General features: G+C 45.5%; 1 protein-coding gene across 9 annotated transcripts in view; it reads right to left on the bottom strand.

The window, feature by feature from the left end:
- Nucleotides 1-6,441, bottom strand: part of PKNOX1 (PBX/knotted 1 homeobox 1) — a 48,321-nt gene extending 41,880 nt beyond the window's left edge. For 4 of the 9 annotated variants that reach the window (XM_075519403.1, XM_075519414.1, XM_075519378.1 and 1 more), the window contains exon 1: nucleotides 6,287-6,440. The gene's annotated coding sequence lies outside the window, so the exon portion shown is untranslated. Of the gene's footprint in view, nucleotides 1-712; nucleotides 5,843-6,286 lie in introns of those variants that run through there. The other 5 variants (XM_075519369.1, XM_075519345.1, XM_075519433.1 and 2 more) reach the window with 4 other exon arrangements.
- Nucleotides 6,442-15,823: the final 9,382 nt, after the last annotated feature.

The raw sequence follows: 15,823 nt of genomic DNA, 5'->3' as shown, positions 1-15,823 counted from the left end.
ATTTCAGAAATAACGAGCCTGTCAATGAACCAAGCATTAACTTGGACTAGCTGAATAAACTAAAGTGACACAAAATCCTGCTCCTGCAACTCTCTGTCAAATCCAGTTCCAATTACTCAGTAACGTTTCCAGAATCTTCCCTCTTTTGACTCTAACATTTGGTCAAACATGTACAGCTTTGTTTCGCTGCTAAGTGTAGGCCCTAAAACGAACTGTTATTTTCTTTTCAAAATGGTAATTAAATAAAAATTCTTCCTTTCCTGCTCCACTTTGTCCACAACTCTTTAGTAATGGTGAACCAGAAGCAATGAGTTCAACTAGTTTTTGCAAGGAAGATGTGCTGTGTTCTAGCCTCTTCTGTTGCAGCTGCCAATGCTCTTCATGCTCCCTTACTTTCCTTATCCACGTTCCTTCTGCTCTTCAGCCTCATACTACCCTTCCACATTGTTCCTTCTACACCAACGTACAGCTTGTCCTCTTTCTCACCTCTTGTTGTCTCTTGTTCCCCCTACTTCTAACCATTTGTAATTTTGCTAGTACCATCCTTTTCAGGTTCCTGGCCTGCTGCATTTCCACCAAGCTTCAATCTCTGTTCCCCACCTCTCCCCAAACACCAGAGTCTTCATCCCTCCGTAAGTACGACTGCGGCCTAAGCATTCTGGGGTTAGGGGAGAAGCACAGATAAAGAAAGACTATTTAGGATTAAACTTACCCATCACCTACTGCTGTGGGATGCATCATGCTTAACTACTTGGTCCAGATGATGAGTGCACAGTCAGGTGACATGCAAGGACCAAGAGACAGGAAGATACTCGTGTTACATGGAATATTCAGATAGTTCAGTTAATAAATATTTGCTGAGTAACATGCATAAACCAGTTTTTCAAGAGCTTATGATTTGTTGAAGTCTTCTCGAGGAACAGCCATATGCTTTGTATGAATGTTTACGGTCTCTTTCCCTCTTTCCTCTGCAATGCTAAATTCCAGAACTGAGGTGTCGATATGCTCTAAATAAGCCAAACAAGCATTTCCCTCCCCCTCTTTAGATTAACATATTTACTTTCTCTTAAAGTCATTTTCAAAATGCTGAGTCATTTTAGCTTAAAGTTTCCGAATAACCCTGCTCAAACATACTCATCATGGCAAATTTCAGTATGACTAAGAAATAAGGTACTGAAAACAACATCTCAAAATACAATTAAAAAAAAAAAAAAAACAAAAACAGGTAACCTTACTCCTGGCATCGCTACTATCATGGCCTAGAACACACACAAATGAGCTAGAACACATATAAATTAAGTGATCCTAGACTGACCTGGAAGTTCAAGTTCTTTAGTTATAAAACATAAAACATAGCACACACATTTTCATTCCCATATTCTCTAGGCACGTTAAACATGTATAATGCTCCAATTTCTGTTTCATAATCACCTCTGTTTCCTTTGAATATAAAAGACTTGGACTTTATTTTTCAGTAGCAAGTATTATAATATCCTTTTCCCTTTGCTATGTAATTTGAAAAAAAGCTAAGCAGGATGTGAAGTATAGCCACATTTCCTAGCTTCCTCTGTCCTCAAGAAAAAACACACGCAATTCCAAAAGCTCACATATAAAACATAAATTGGAATTTGGTGGTTTAAAAAAATGGATCCCTCTTTTAGAACACTAGCGGTAAGCTTCCATATTCTACTTTTTTTGCCCGAATTTACTGTCAGCTGCAGAAGATGACAGTTACAGACCCATAGGTATAGAAGGCCAAGGGACAGTACATGATTATCACAGTCAGTTAGCTCCCATTTTCAAAAATCACCTTTTGACTGTCGAAGTACTTAAATGGCCTTCCTGTTTAACAGCAAATAGCTCTTTTATATACACATATGCAGAAAAAATGAGAACAACATGGCCTGGAGTAGTTGCTATATGAAAAACAAACAAGTGTGCTCATATGAAGGATGATAAGCAAGCATGTGATAACAAGCAGACCTAAGTTTTATTTCCACTTCTAACACCAACTTCCTTTTTGTCCTTCAGTAACATACATGACTTGGTATCCCCACACTGCTGGCAGGGGAACCAAGTTACTGCCCTTTACCAACTTCATAAAAGCATGCCAGTGCTCCATTAACAACAAAGATTAGTATTTCCAGATTCTTGGCATCGTCACTTTATTTTCTACCCCACTCCTAGTTCCATTTGATGATACCCGTGTTCTACAGTTCAGACATGAAACAACCTTATTGAAGAAAGTGAAGAACCTGCTAAGAAATGCGGCTACTTCAGCATTCAATTATCTTAGGGAGAGCTATAATGGTCTGGGGTAAAATACTTTGGTAACATCTGGCAGCAAGGAAGCAAAGGAAAGAACTCTATCAGCAGCTTTTTTCCTTGCTCTTGGAATCCTCTTGCTAGGAAGAGCAGTAAGTTGTTTCACATTTTGCACAGCATTGAGCTGTGGTAAAATACTCCCCCCTGAGACTTATCATTTGTAAACCTACAGACTCTTTTAACAAGTGAGACTGAAGCAATCAGCTGCTGCAAGAGCGAAGTAACATTTGTGGAATTTTAAATTTCACACAAAAAAAATAATTCAGTCTTACTTACACCAAAATAAAAACATTAATCTGCTTTATTGTAAGCTTTCATATGTGTGCCAGTTTTGCAGAGGTAACATTTGGCTCCCAGACCACTACATAATATTCTGAAATACAATTTGGACTACATCTCTCTTCATTCAGGACATTAACAGAGCCATTGCAACAAGCAGTTCCAGTATGACAGTAGTGGTTCTGTGGATCATTCACCCTTGGCCGTTAGTATGCGGCTTCGTAACAGCAATAGAGTTATTCTTTTCCAGGAAATTGAATTGCTCCTAAACACTTCTAAACTTGCTGTGGTAGCAATCAGAATTATTACGACTTTATTACAGCACTGCATTTACAGTACAGGGAAAGGTATGAGAAAAATACAGTCGGAAAGCAAAATTCTGAAAAAGCACAGCTTCTAGAAGACATATCCATTTTATAAGACTGCAGTATTTAGAATAAACACTGTATATTTAATTCATTCTAAACTTCTTTCAGTTGCACTAATGGCAGACTGCAAGGACTTAAGTTTTAAAATGTTATTTTCATATTCAAAAGATAACCCGAATCTTTAAAATTGTATCTAGATAAAGAAAGAGTACAAATCAAGGCTGTAAGTTACTTTACGTTAGACTAACTTTTTACATGCCAAAGTGAAATTTCCAGATACAAAATAAAACCCCAACCAACCGTAACAACAACATACACAAAACTTGAAGAATTTCAGTTTTCTTATTAGCACACAGGAAATGCCAACAAGATAAATTCCAGTCCAGCAAAGCACTTTAACTACATGACAGTAAGACCCACTTCAGATGAGAGACAGGTATTAGTATTCAGTTTATGTAGAGAAGGATACACAGGCACAGATAAAAAAAATGCACGCCCCAAAATCACTCAGGAGATCAATGAGAATGAACAGTATCAGTCTTCAAAGTCTCAGTGCAGTGCAATAGCCTCTACACTACCTATCTTTACCCTGCAAATGAAGTAAATGGAGCTATGCCTTTCACCACCTAACCGAAGCTTACGTTAAGAAAACATAGTGAAACCTACACTGAAGTTTTCCTGTGGATACTTTAATCATAGGGTGACAAGAAAATATGTAAAGCAGTAACAGTCAACAATAAAAATACACTACACACTTCATAAAATAAACTGAAGATAGAACATACATGAAAAAAAAATCAGAATTACTTATTTTGGATAGATTACAAACAATGACATACCAAGAGGTGTGAAACTGTTTCTTCAAACTGAATAAATGTGCAATGTTTTGGGTTTTTTTCCTCACAAATTTTTGAAAACTTAAATGTAATGATTATATATGGCTACAAACAGACTCAGAAAAGGATAACTCTGCAATTTTATTTTACAGAGCTATTTAGAAAATGCACTCAAAATGCATTTGCTGTTGCTTGATACTCTAGCAATGACAAGGTCTGGAAATAGAGAGAAGGATTTCTGACACAATCACAGTAATTTGTTTCCTGGTTCAGTAGAATCCATAAAATTTGTACATGCAGCTAACAAGGACTAACCAGGACTCATTCTTAAACAAGACTTCAGCGCTTACCCAGCTGCAGAAGCGATATCACTTTAACTACACATACATAACTAAAGGGATATAACCCCATAGCACAAGCAGACCATAAACAGTTTACATCCCATAGAGGAAAGGGAACAACCTATAAGTGTATTCACAGTACTGAGAATAGCGAGGTGCATAAATTTCTTAAGCTATAGTTGTTACAATTCTGCTAATCAAACAATCTGCACTGGTGAAACTCCGCGCAGAGCATGCTCTAGAATAAAATTATGAATGGTATTATGAACTAACTATATGTGCACGTTTTTGTAAAGACTAAGAAAGAATTCTTTAGCTTTTTAAAAAAACAATTAGATGAGACATTTAGCATACACTGAAAATTATCTACACCCTCCTGCTACCCTCCATAGGATGCTGGCTCAAGTATTTTCCAACATCCACAGACCAGAACATATTGTCCATGCTCCCTATTCCTGTGATCTGTTTAATGGAATGCACACATCGTATTCCAAATAGGGGCAAGGACAAAAATGGACAGCTTTTAACTGCATGTGACAAAAAAAAAAATTTTCATTGCATGGCATAAAAATTCACTTATAAGGGTATCGTACTAGATCTAAAGTCTTATTCTCCCTCCCAAAACCATACTAGTCATTTACTTAGCTGTAACTGACAAAAAGGGGTCACAACACAAACTGCAGCAGCAGATGGAAAAAAAAAATAAAATAAATACTATGACTGTCTCTAAAGTTACACTGTATGTTCCCATTTAGGACAACAGAAAATATTTAAGAAATAATAAAAAAAGAGAGTGATAAGCTCTACAGAGAAGTCTCACACAGACGTGTTAACTACTTATATTGTTAACTGATGAACTCTGGGCCATACAGCTGGCGTTGTGGGAATGAGGGAAAGCTATCGACTGCTCCACGGAGACCCGGGACATGTGGCTAATTGAGGCAATATTTCAGGATAAAACCAGCACTTGATTTATTATTGTTTACACACATCATAAGCAGGGCCTCTGGGCAATGTCAAGTTTCAGCTCCTAATTGCGGCCGTGTAAACACTCGGGAAGCCTCGGTCTAGGTGTCAAGAAGCCTCTAGTCGTAACCGAGCCAAGAGACAATGAGGTCACATCAAAAAATAAAAAAAAAAAAAAAAAAAAAAGGAAGAAACCACCTCACGCCAGAACGGCGCACGCTGCCCCAAGTGCCAGCCGCTTACAGAATCTGCTTTCTATGAATAAGAGGGGAGGCGGGGGGAAGCACAGCCAAAGACGCGCCAGCCCCCGCTCTCCCGGGGGCCGGGCTCCGCCGGACCGCGCCGCCACCGAAGCGGCACCAGGGCCGGGGGCAGGGTCTGGGGATCACCACCCCACCCCCGCCGGCACCCCGCGGCGCCGGCACGGGGGCTACGCGCGGCCGCAAGGGCCAACTGCCGTCGGCAGCCCCCTTCCTCCCCCCGGGCCGCACCCGGCCGGGCCGGCGCAGGTGCGGAGGGGAGGCAGCTGCCGCGGCGGGTTGATCCCCGCCACAGGCGAGGACTCCCCGGGCAGGGTTGGGCCGGGTCGGCGGGGCCTGGCACGGCAGCGAGGGGAGGCGGGGGCGAGGAGGACCCCGGAGAGCCCCTGCCCCCCTCCTCCCCCAAGGAACGCCTGCCAACGCGGCGCTGGCCCTTTAAGTATCGCGTCGCCTCCCGTCGCCCCCTCTCCCTCCTCCTCCTCCTCCTCCTCCCTCCGGCCGCCGCCGCGTCCCCTCCGCGCGGCGCCGAGCAGCGGCCCGCGCTCCCTCTCGCTCCGTCTCCCCTCCCCGCGCGCGCGCGCGCGGCGCCTGCGCGCCCCCGCCGGCGCGCGCCCAGAAGAGACAACGGTTACACGGCGGCCGTTCCAGAATTTTCCTCGCTCCCCCCCCCCTTCCCCTCCCCGCGCCTGCCCGCCACCGCCCCTAACCCCCCTCTGGGCGAGTTGCGGAGTGCGGGTGCCCCCTCCCCGCTGTTCCGCGTGCCGGGCTCGCCCCCCCGCTCCTTCCCCAACCACCCCCCCGGTCTGGTGGTACGCCTGGGCCCGGCCGGCGGCGGCGGCGGCGACGGGCGCGCCGTGATGGATGGCTGGCTGGCTGGCTGGCTGGGAGCGGGTTTGAGTGACAGCGCTTACCTGGGTGCCAATCTTCGTCACACTGACAAGCGGCTGCAGCAATCGGGACCCGCACCGCCGCGACACGCGTCACCGCGCACACACGCACCCGGCCAATCGCCGGCCGCGCCGCCCGAGACGACACCACGCCGCGCATCACGCCTCATCAATATTCACCGCGGGGGGCGGGGCACGCGCCGGCGTAGGGAGGTGGCGCGCGGCCGCCCCGCCCCGCCGCTGTGGCGGCGGGGCGGGGCGGCCGCGCGCCACCTCCCTACGCCGGCACCTCCCGGCGCGCGCTCATGAATATGGACGAAGGGGGCGGGGAAGCCCGAGCGGGCCCGGCCACGCCCCTCCCCCGGGTCCGGGGCGGGGGGGAGGTGAAACCACCTCCTCGGGGGAGGGGGAGGAGGGAGATACCAAGTGGCTACGCTACACGGGGCGAGGGAGGCGGCTGTGAGGCGGGGGCCGCCATCGGCCCCTTCCCGCCTTCCCCTCCTCAGACAGGGACCGCTGCCCTCCCTGGGGCAGCCTGCCCGCCTGAGGGGTGGGGGTCTTGGCCCGCCTGGCACAGCCCGGGGGGGGCCGGCTGCCCTCGGCCGTTGGGGCTGCCCGTCACCCCGCTCAGGCGCCTTGTCGGGTGCCCCCGGGGAGGGTGGCGGGAGCCGCTTGGGGCTGGCGGGGAGTCACCCCGCGCCCCCGAGAAGCCTCGAGTCTGGGGGCCTCGGTAGAGGCGGCCGGGGGTCTCTCTGGAGGCCTCCCCGAAGGCTGCAGGGCCTGTGTCCAGAAACTGGGGGGGAACTTCTCCTCAGCACTGTGCGTGGTGCAACTGCCTGGCGAAACTGCTCGGCAGATCCGTTGCCATGCTGTGACCCTTCCTCCCCCAAACCTGTCCCCATCTTCCTCAAACCCCGGTTCCACTGCGGGCTCTGAGTGAGGGGGGACCCTGCCCTGAGGTCCTGCCATGGTCCAAAATAAAGGTGCTGGGTACAGATGTCTTTCTTTTACTGAAACTCTGCTTCCTTTCTCCACTTGGAAGAAAACAGCACTGTCACAGCTCTTCCCTCCTGTTCTACTACTGTTAAACATGCCCTGTTTCCCCAAACCATAAGGAGCAGGAGAATCGGGGAAATGTGGTTCCTCACCGATGCGTACCCTGTGGCTTAGCCATTTTGCTGTCGGGGTATTTAAAAAGTTTCTCTCTTGTAGATTCTCTGCTGTGCAAAAGGGCTTGAATGTACACCTTTCGATCGGGTCACTGAGGTGATCCCTCATCTCTACCTTGCTCCTCATTCTTAAGACATCTGGAAGATGATCTTAGCAACCTCTCCCTCTCTCTTCGAGGGCAAAAGTTATCAAGGGGGGGAAGAACCTGATAGATACATACAGAGCAAATCTCATCTTAGGAAGCTCAGCTCAAAACCAAAGCAGGTTTAGTTTTCAGGTTTTGTGGTCCCTCTGCGGAACAGCAGCTGGGAATCTACTTGGTTATCCTGTACCCCGGTAAACTGGGAATGCCCTACATTTTTTCAAGGTCCATGCCACTCTTCCTGTTGGTTTAACAGTAGCAAGCCGCCTAGTTTGGTTTTATATAACACTTTCCTGGGCCAGGCCACTTAAAGAAGATCTGGCTAATAGACTGGTGATAGAAACGGCTACTTAAATGTTCCTGCAAGCCCCGTCTGCCTTCAGTCCTCCGAGCATAACTGCTGTGTCGAGACCCTGCTCAGCCAACACAGTTGCTCTTGGTCTTCAGGAATCTAGTCACTGCGCACACTGCCACCATTTGTCCACTATCAAAACAGTCGTTTCATCTCTTGCTAGACCGCTGGGAGCCTTTACAGGAGTTCGTTTTCGAGCCATTTTTCCCCGTACAGTCAGAACCACGTGGACATCGGGCTTGTGAACAGAGAAAGAACTTGTACACCTAGCAGGGAGAGTGGGAAAGAAAATGAACCGTGCTAATCCAGAGTGCTCAGATGTGTGAATCAGGTCTCAAAGTTCATGTGAATGACTTATATAAACAAGATTTAAAAAAAAAAATACAACTTTCAGTTTGTCTTACTCACAAGAGCCTCTTTCTCTATTTCTGCTCTTGTGCCGTGTAACAACACCTCTAATAGAGTTCCTGTGGCCAGGCTACCACAAGTTTCATCTCTCATTATCCCTTACACATTCATTAGTGACACATTCACTAAACAGTGCTTAAAATTAACTGGTTCCCATGTCCAGACCTGCCTCTTCTTCAAATTTGATTCTCCCTGCAAATCCTTTGTTCTCCTTCTGCCTTGCCTGCACTTCTTTGGATAGGAGTTCACCGATTTCTTCTGAGAAAGTACAGATTAAATTCAAACTAATTTAGTTTCTGTTTAATCTCTTCTCCCAGTGATCTTCAAAGCCTTTCTTGATGCCTTTCCCAACTTGAATTTTCCTTTCTCCTCTTGCTTCCCTTTGCTTTTACTTCCCTTCCTGCCTGCCACTTGCTCTTCCCCAGCTCCCCCCTCACACACGACAGGTGTAGAAATTCCTCATCTGCTGTCTTCCCCTCACCCCAGTAATCCCATCTCTTGGTCTCCTTTGTAACGAAGGTTACTCCATCCTTTACTCTCCTCAGCCTCTTATGCTTTTCATGATATGAAGAAATGTTCCAACTCCCTCAATCTTAAAGCACGTGACTCCCCAGGCACCAGAATTAAGAAAGCTTGGTTCCCCACACGTTTGTGCCTCATGGTTTGTTAACTTTAGGGTCTAAGGTGCAAGCTGTGACTGAAATCTCTTCCGAAGTTGTGGTGTACATAAGGTCTCTCTTTAGTCAGTGGATGCTGTTGCCTAAAAGCTCCCGCTGCAGACTTTCCATCATTCAGGAAGTACATGATACTTCTTCCCTGCTCCACAACTTATTTTCATGAAAGTTACAGGAACTAAATTATTCTGACAGCTTTAATCCTAGCTGGAGTAAGTCACTAGGTTCAAATGTTATTAAACGACATGGATACACCCCCAAATATACCTGTACCTACATGATACGACCATATAAACCTTGTTCCTGTAAGAAAGTAACCTAAAAACCACCCTTGATCTAACTTGTGCCTTCCAGCTGCCTGTCTCTAAATTCACTGAATGCACTGTTCCCAACCACTGTCGAGAGGTCCCTGCTTTTCGTTTTATCTTCAGTTCTCTCTGATGCAGCCTCTGCAGGCTCAAAAGCTAAGCTTCATTTTTAAAGTATCACAGCTGAAGTAACTCCAGGAGATGAAGATTTAAGAAAAGCACTAAAAATTACAAGGCTTTTGAGAGAAGCCTGCAACATTTGGAAAATAAAAGGAACTGGGAGAAGAGGAGCAGCAGGGGAAAACAATGAAGAAGTAACTGAGATGAGTGATTCAAAGGCAAACAAACAAACAAAAAAAAACAAACAAAAAGGGAAAGGATAGGTACGCTTTTCTTTCTTTGTTTCTAATTGTCCAAACAAACTGTGTTGTCCCTCACCAGTTCTGCAAAAGAACAAGGGTCCAATACATAGGACGGCAGACAGCAATCATGAGGAAATTCTCCATACTACACATTTTATAAGGATTATTACACAACTGATGTAGTTTTATGCTATGAACTTCCATTGGTCTGGGTGTACTCACTTAAATGCAATGGTGAGAGTGCTGCTTTTTTTTTTCTAAAAAAGCAAAAGCTACATGCCGGGGTGAATGCCATTTTGATATTTTGTGATTGCAAATTACAAGTAGTAAAAATGAGGTTCTGTAATATTTAGGCTTACAACTGCAAGTAACAGAATACTCAGATTCTCAAACTTCTGTTACTTTCTTTGCATTAAATACACTCATTAAGTACAGCTCATTACTTAAAGCATGCACAGATATGTTTGTAGGGTCAGGACCTTACTTGGTTACGGAGAACAGTCCCGGATATATAAGAGCATTCCTCACAGTTGGACCAAATATTTGCAAAGATGAAGCTATGAAGGTCTCGTCTCACCAAATGAGAAAAGCAGTCTCCCAGGTCTATTCACTGAAACACACTTTCAGTTGCATTTTAGTGATACTAGGATTGCATAAATATATTGGAGGGCAAAACTGGATCCTACGTGCAGTTGCTAGATGAATTAGGCTTCCTCTGACATCCTCTAATAATTTCCACGTTCTAAATATTACAACTGTGTGCATAATATAACATTCATACGCATTTAACCTCTTCAGAAAAAGGATACTTTTCACGGCTCTTGATTGTGTACTTCGCAACTCTTTCATAATTGAGCTTTCAAAAGAAACATTTACATAGAGGTGAAGGGATGGGCTTCCATGCAGGTGGCAGTAATCTGTACTCATAATTTATTGAATAACAACTGTAATTGCAGTGGTAAGACTGGAATAATCTAAAGAGAGCAGGGTTTTCCCCAGATTTCCGTAAAAATCAGGCGAGTTTTTAAGTGCTGACCTCTTAATAATGGCAGGCCTCTGCAGCAAACCATGTTCTTCTTTCGTCACTCCAAGGGAAAAAAGTATGTAACAAGACATGTCAACGACTTAGATGTCCTCTGGCTGTTTGGAGAGAGCTCCAAAAAGCAACCTCTGCACGCCCTGTTTGCAGGCACAGCACATTCACATCTGCAGCCACAACTTTACGTGGTATAGGAGGAGCCTGGGAAAAATGTGTGACTTATTTTATAATGGTTACGGCTTTTAAGATTTAAAAGCTGAAATTAATGAGTTAACTCAGCCTAAATAAATGCCAAGCTTTGCTTGAACTAGATCATGGAGATCTGTGTAACTCAGCTGGGAACACTCCCTCTGGAGAAATGAAGAGCTCATGTCCCACAGCAGGACTTGGGCTCGGACCAAGAGCTGGCACTGCAGTACAGTACCACTGCAAGCAGTTTCCGTGTGGGGATCGAGATGCCGTCCTTTTGATGAACTATTATTGTCCTGTGTTTTTCCACCCTCTCTGTTCAGTAGAAAAACCAACGTACTTAAAGCCTCCTTCAAAAAAGGAAAAATTATAAATGTCTTATTCAACATTTTTCCTCTTGTTAAATCAAATTTGAATTTCCAGAGCTGTACATTAGCTGAATCACTGGCTGCATACTACTCACTCCATCTGTTTATACAGTTGAGTCACTGCATTACCAATATCTTAACACGTTACTTGGAAAGAATTTTAGGCGATCTGGAGGATAAAACCCCAAAGCTCTATAAGATAGTGTTCCCTTCTGTATGTTCTGTAGTACCATACTCTACATCACTCGCTTTCTGCTATTGGAGAGGTTAATTTGAACAAACTGCTATTTTAGGAAAAAGCGCTTATCATAAAAGTACAGCTTCCACTTAAAAGCTGAAGACTGAGCTGTGATGTAGAAACCCACTGTCACCTCCCCACGTGCAACGCCTTGCCCTGGGAACTGCGCGAGGAGTTCCATGGTGATGGAACAAACGTCTTTCACAACCCAACGTATCTTTTTTCCACTTGAGATCCTATAAACAGATTACCTTCTGAGGGCAAAGTGTCTGCTTTTAATGATGCCAAAAGTTGAGAGTATCTTGTTGTTTGACTGCAAAGTTTCTTCAAAAAAGTGTTATACTTAAAGAGACATTTCCATTTACCTCATTGTGGAAGGGCAGGGGAGGACAAAGGCAGAGGGGCAGAAAAGCGGAGTCAGAAGGACAGAGGTGGAATTGCCAATACACATCTTGATTTTTAGTTTACAAAAAACATAAAAAGAGAATATTTTGTATGAATCCCACCATGGAGGACTATGAATGCATTCACGTTATTCTGGGAGTTGAGAAGCAGAAAGTGAAACCAACTGAAATAAAAGAAAACCAGTGAGACTAGTTTTACCTTCCAGACAAGGGCTAGATCCAACTCTCATAGAAGTCAGTGGAACAATTCCCACTGGCTTGAGTGGGATTTGGATTCGGCAAAGTGAAACGCAGCAAAAATAACCAGGAAGCATTAATGAGAGGTTCTCAAACACTGGTCTACAGAGCACTTTCTTCAGTCCATAGAGACCTGTCTTTCCTCTCCATTACTCATTTACTTCCAGCTGCTTTTATGGGTTTCTGCATTTTGGAGCCTGGAAGAACCGAGAGGCGTTGCTAACGGAATGAGAATGGCCGGCCAGCCAGCCTGCTCCCGACACTGTTTTGCAAATAGAAGAGGAAAGAATTCAATTGCTGAGCAAATAGAGAAAAAACAAAGAAGGGACTATCTGAAGGAGTAGAAGGCCATTAAGCTGAGAGGATTAGGTGGCCTTCAGCGAGGATTACGTGCTTTGCTGCCTAATGCAACTGTCTAGCCAGGCACCTGAGCTCCTAGCACAAAGCAAAAGAAAAGCTGAGCTCCATACAGACGTCTGCACTTAGCTAAAAGCAAATAGGAAATGCCGAGGGCAGAAGCGTTCCACAAACAGTCCCTTTCTCGCCTCCGCCAAGTTGGGATTTGTGGAAACTACCATGCACGCCCACCCCTGGGCTGAAAGTAGACAAGCCCGCCTCTGATGGTCCACACTGCAGTACTTACACCATATCCTCCAGGCCCACATCCACACTGTCATTCCAGATGTGACACACATTCCTACCACCACATCTAGCTGAAGCCCTTCCTCTTTGGAGCACTCAGGCATCTGGACCAGGCTCTGGATCAGCTGATGGCTGATGTTTGGGGCAGCATGCCCATTAACGCTTTCAGGCTCTTCCTCAACTTGAAGGGCTGTTGTCGTCTGAGTACAAGGCTAACACGTGCACACGTGACAGCCTGGATTGACCTAGCTGGCACCCAGTTCTTAAATGCAGGGCAATCCTTCCTTCCACATGTACATGTGGGTCAAACTACTCTGAGTCCAACAGTGGCCGGTAGTAAGTGCTTAGTGAAAGAGTGTAAGAAACATGAAAACAACTGGGTCAGCCTTCCTCTGGTGTACCTTAGGAGCTCCTGGGGTCAATAGTTTAGCACCTTTCTGAATCAGAGGTTGCAATCAGACCATCATACTCAATGGCCACTGGCAGACTTCTCCTCCATTAATTCCTCTATTCCCTTTTTTGAACCCATTTACAGATTGCAATTCTATAATGTCCTTTTGCCCGCCAGTGAGTCTCTCCTGGAATTAGACTACCTAAGTCAGCCTTTCCTCACAAGAAAGAGGAGATATAGGAGACTTTCTGGACATTTTTTCTAAGATTTATGGATGAGAAAACATTCTAGGAAAGAAAGGATATGTCAACAGCTTGCAGAGCAATAAGGTACAGAGACCCCTATACTGGCTCTGCATGAAATAGCTTTGGATCTGGAAGCAGTAGAAGTAATACCAACCTCATGCTGTGCCCAGGTTAGTTGGTGGGCTGAGAGGCAAAGGCAAATTAGCTCGAGACTGAGCGCTATGCTAGCAAGGCAATACTGCTTCTGGGATCCAAGCTTGTATCCCTGCCAAGGTCTGCTCCTTCCTCCAAGAAAGACTGGCCCATTCAGACCTGGGTTGAGGATCTGCAGCACAGAGGTGCATTGTGCCACACGGGCACATCCCGAGAGGCATGCTCCCAAATCTTTGCAATGCCGGAGGGTACAGACCCACCTCCCCCATGGGCCCTCTAACCTGGAAGCTGCAGGGCAGTGACTTTTCAGCTCTTTTCAGTTTGCAACCTGCTGTTTATTTCCCAGAGTGGGTGCAGATTCCCAGGGAGAGACTTAAGCCTCCTCCCATAGAAGGGGGTGCATGAAATCCCACAGATCTGCAGACCACATGCCTCATACCATTGCTACAGGGCCTCCTGGGACAGGAGCTGCACCCATCCATTACTGAGATTCTTCCTCATCGTACACAGCCCTGACCAGCGCAGACAACAATGGAACGATGCTCTGTAGGATTACTTAAGCACATCTGATCCAGAACCAGACCAGAAATAAAATTTGCCCTGTACCATACCCTGATTGCTCTCGTGCCCCATGTCCAAGCCAAGTCACATCCTGCATCCATCAGAAAGCCCCATACTTCACATCGTGCTTGTGGGAAGGAGCTGAAGTGCAGCCCCTGAGGCAGGGTGAATTGCTTGGTGTGCCCAACAGCCCCCTGCTGTCACATACTGCTTCCCACTGATGGCACCTTGGTAAAGTTCTCCAGCAGACCTTGGTCTGCTGACCGAGACTCATCCAGACTGAACGAGTAACCCTGGTCTAGCGAGCAGCACACTTACCAGGGAGAGGGGAGACCTAGGTCCCAGCTCACAGCCCCAGCCAACAGCCAGCACAGTCATGCTGGGTGGTTTTTTTCTCTTATCCAAGGAATTTTGAGCCCTGGAGAAGAGAGCTATTAGCAACTCATTCCCTTTTACTCATGTAAGGCGTAAGTCACATCAGTAAGGGTTGGAATTCTTGTTTTTTAAATCTAATAAGTGAAGTTCATGTAGATTGCATCTCTTTCTAATAATCTGTATATTTTGGTAGCTTTACTTTCATAAATATGGCATGGAACAGGGTCAGAAAGAACACACTGGAATCAGCAGAGGCCTTTCAAAAAGTGCCAGAAACAATACTGCTTATGGCTTTGTAGCTGTTCATAGAAAGCAAGAGTCAGCATTGCAGTCCATTTCATAACTAACCCATACACTCCGTAAGTAGTTTAAAGCATCAGAAGAGGCAGCGCGAAATCCGCTCTTCATTGAGAGGTGACTCTTGTTACGCTCCCTCACCATTTTGGAGATTTACAGTTCAGCTGTCTCTAGGGTTTGCTTCCCTCAATCCCACTTTCTGAGTATTATCACCAAATCCTGTCAAAACTGTGCTTTTGTTTTGCACTGCCTTCTCCAATTCTCTTCTAAAAATGATCATGCTTCTGCTTTTCCAGTCACACAGGAATCAAAAAGCTGTATCAAACCCAGCATGTTTATCTCAGTATGACATCCCACATATAAAATGTGTGCCTATTTCGGATGTCAATCTTCATTATTTTCTTTACTTCAGTCAGACCTAGGAAAACAATCACAAAACATGCAGGAGATCTTTTTCTTCCTCAGTACTGTTTCAGAGTACTGTATGCATCCATAGGATGATGGCATTCCTTTGACTGCTAAGTAAGCATATTCCCTGACTGCACAGTCTCCACAGGCAGCAAGTAGCCGAGCTCCCATGCTGCACAGTTTGTGCGACAGACTGCATTTGCACAGTGAGATTGAATCCTATCTGCTTGTAGGGACCGTAGCTTGCTTTTTCTTTTTAAAACTCGGGAGCAAAGTTTTACATTATCAAAGGCTTGGTGTTTTGTGTTTTTTTCCCCAATTAATATAACATAAGCTGCATGTAGCCAGAATCTGTGGTGACTATAAATTCCAGCTGCTCCCTTAGTAGACCAGGTAGTGGTAGGACACTACTGATATAGTTAAACATGAAAAAAATGAAAGCTTTCAGAACCCCCATTTTCCTGTCGTACCTAGACCCAGCCTTGCCCCTTTCTCATACTCCAGTTCAGTTTTGTATCACCACCTCCGCTGCTGACAATACTTTTTTCAATGGGAATATCACAGCCGTAGCCACTGCCAGAATCTCTTGGCAAACGAG

Source organism: Mycteria americana, chromosome 1, assembly GCF_035582795.1.
Source record: "Mycteria americana isolate JAX WOST 10 ecotype Jacksonville Zoo and Gardens chromosome 1, USCA_MyAme_1.0, whole genome shotgun sequence".
NCBI classification, from domain to species: Eukaryota; Metazoa; Chordata; class Aves; order Ciconiiformes; family Ciconiidae; genus Mycteria; species Mycteria americana.
This window is presented reverse-complemented; position numbering and strand designations above follow the sequence as displayed.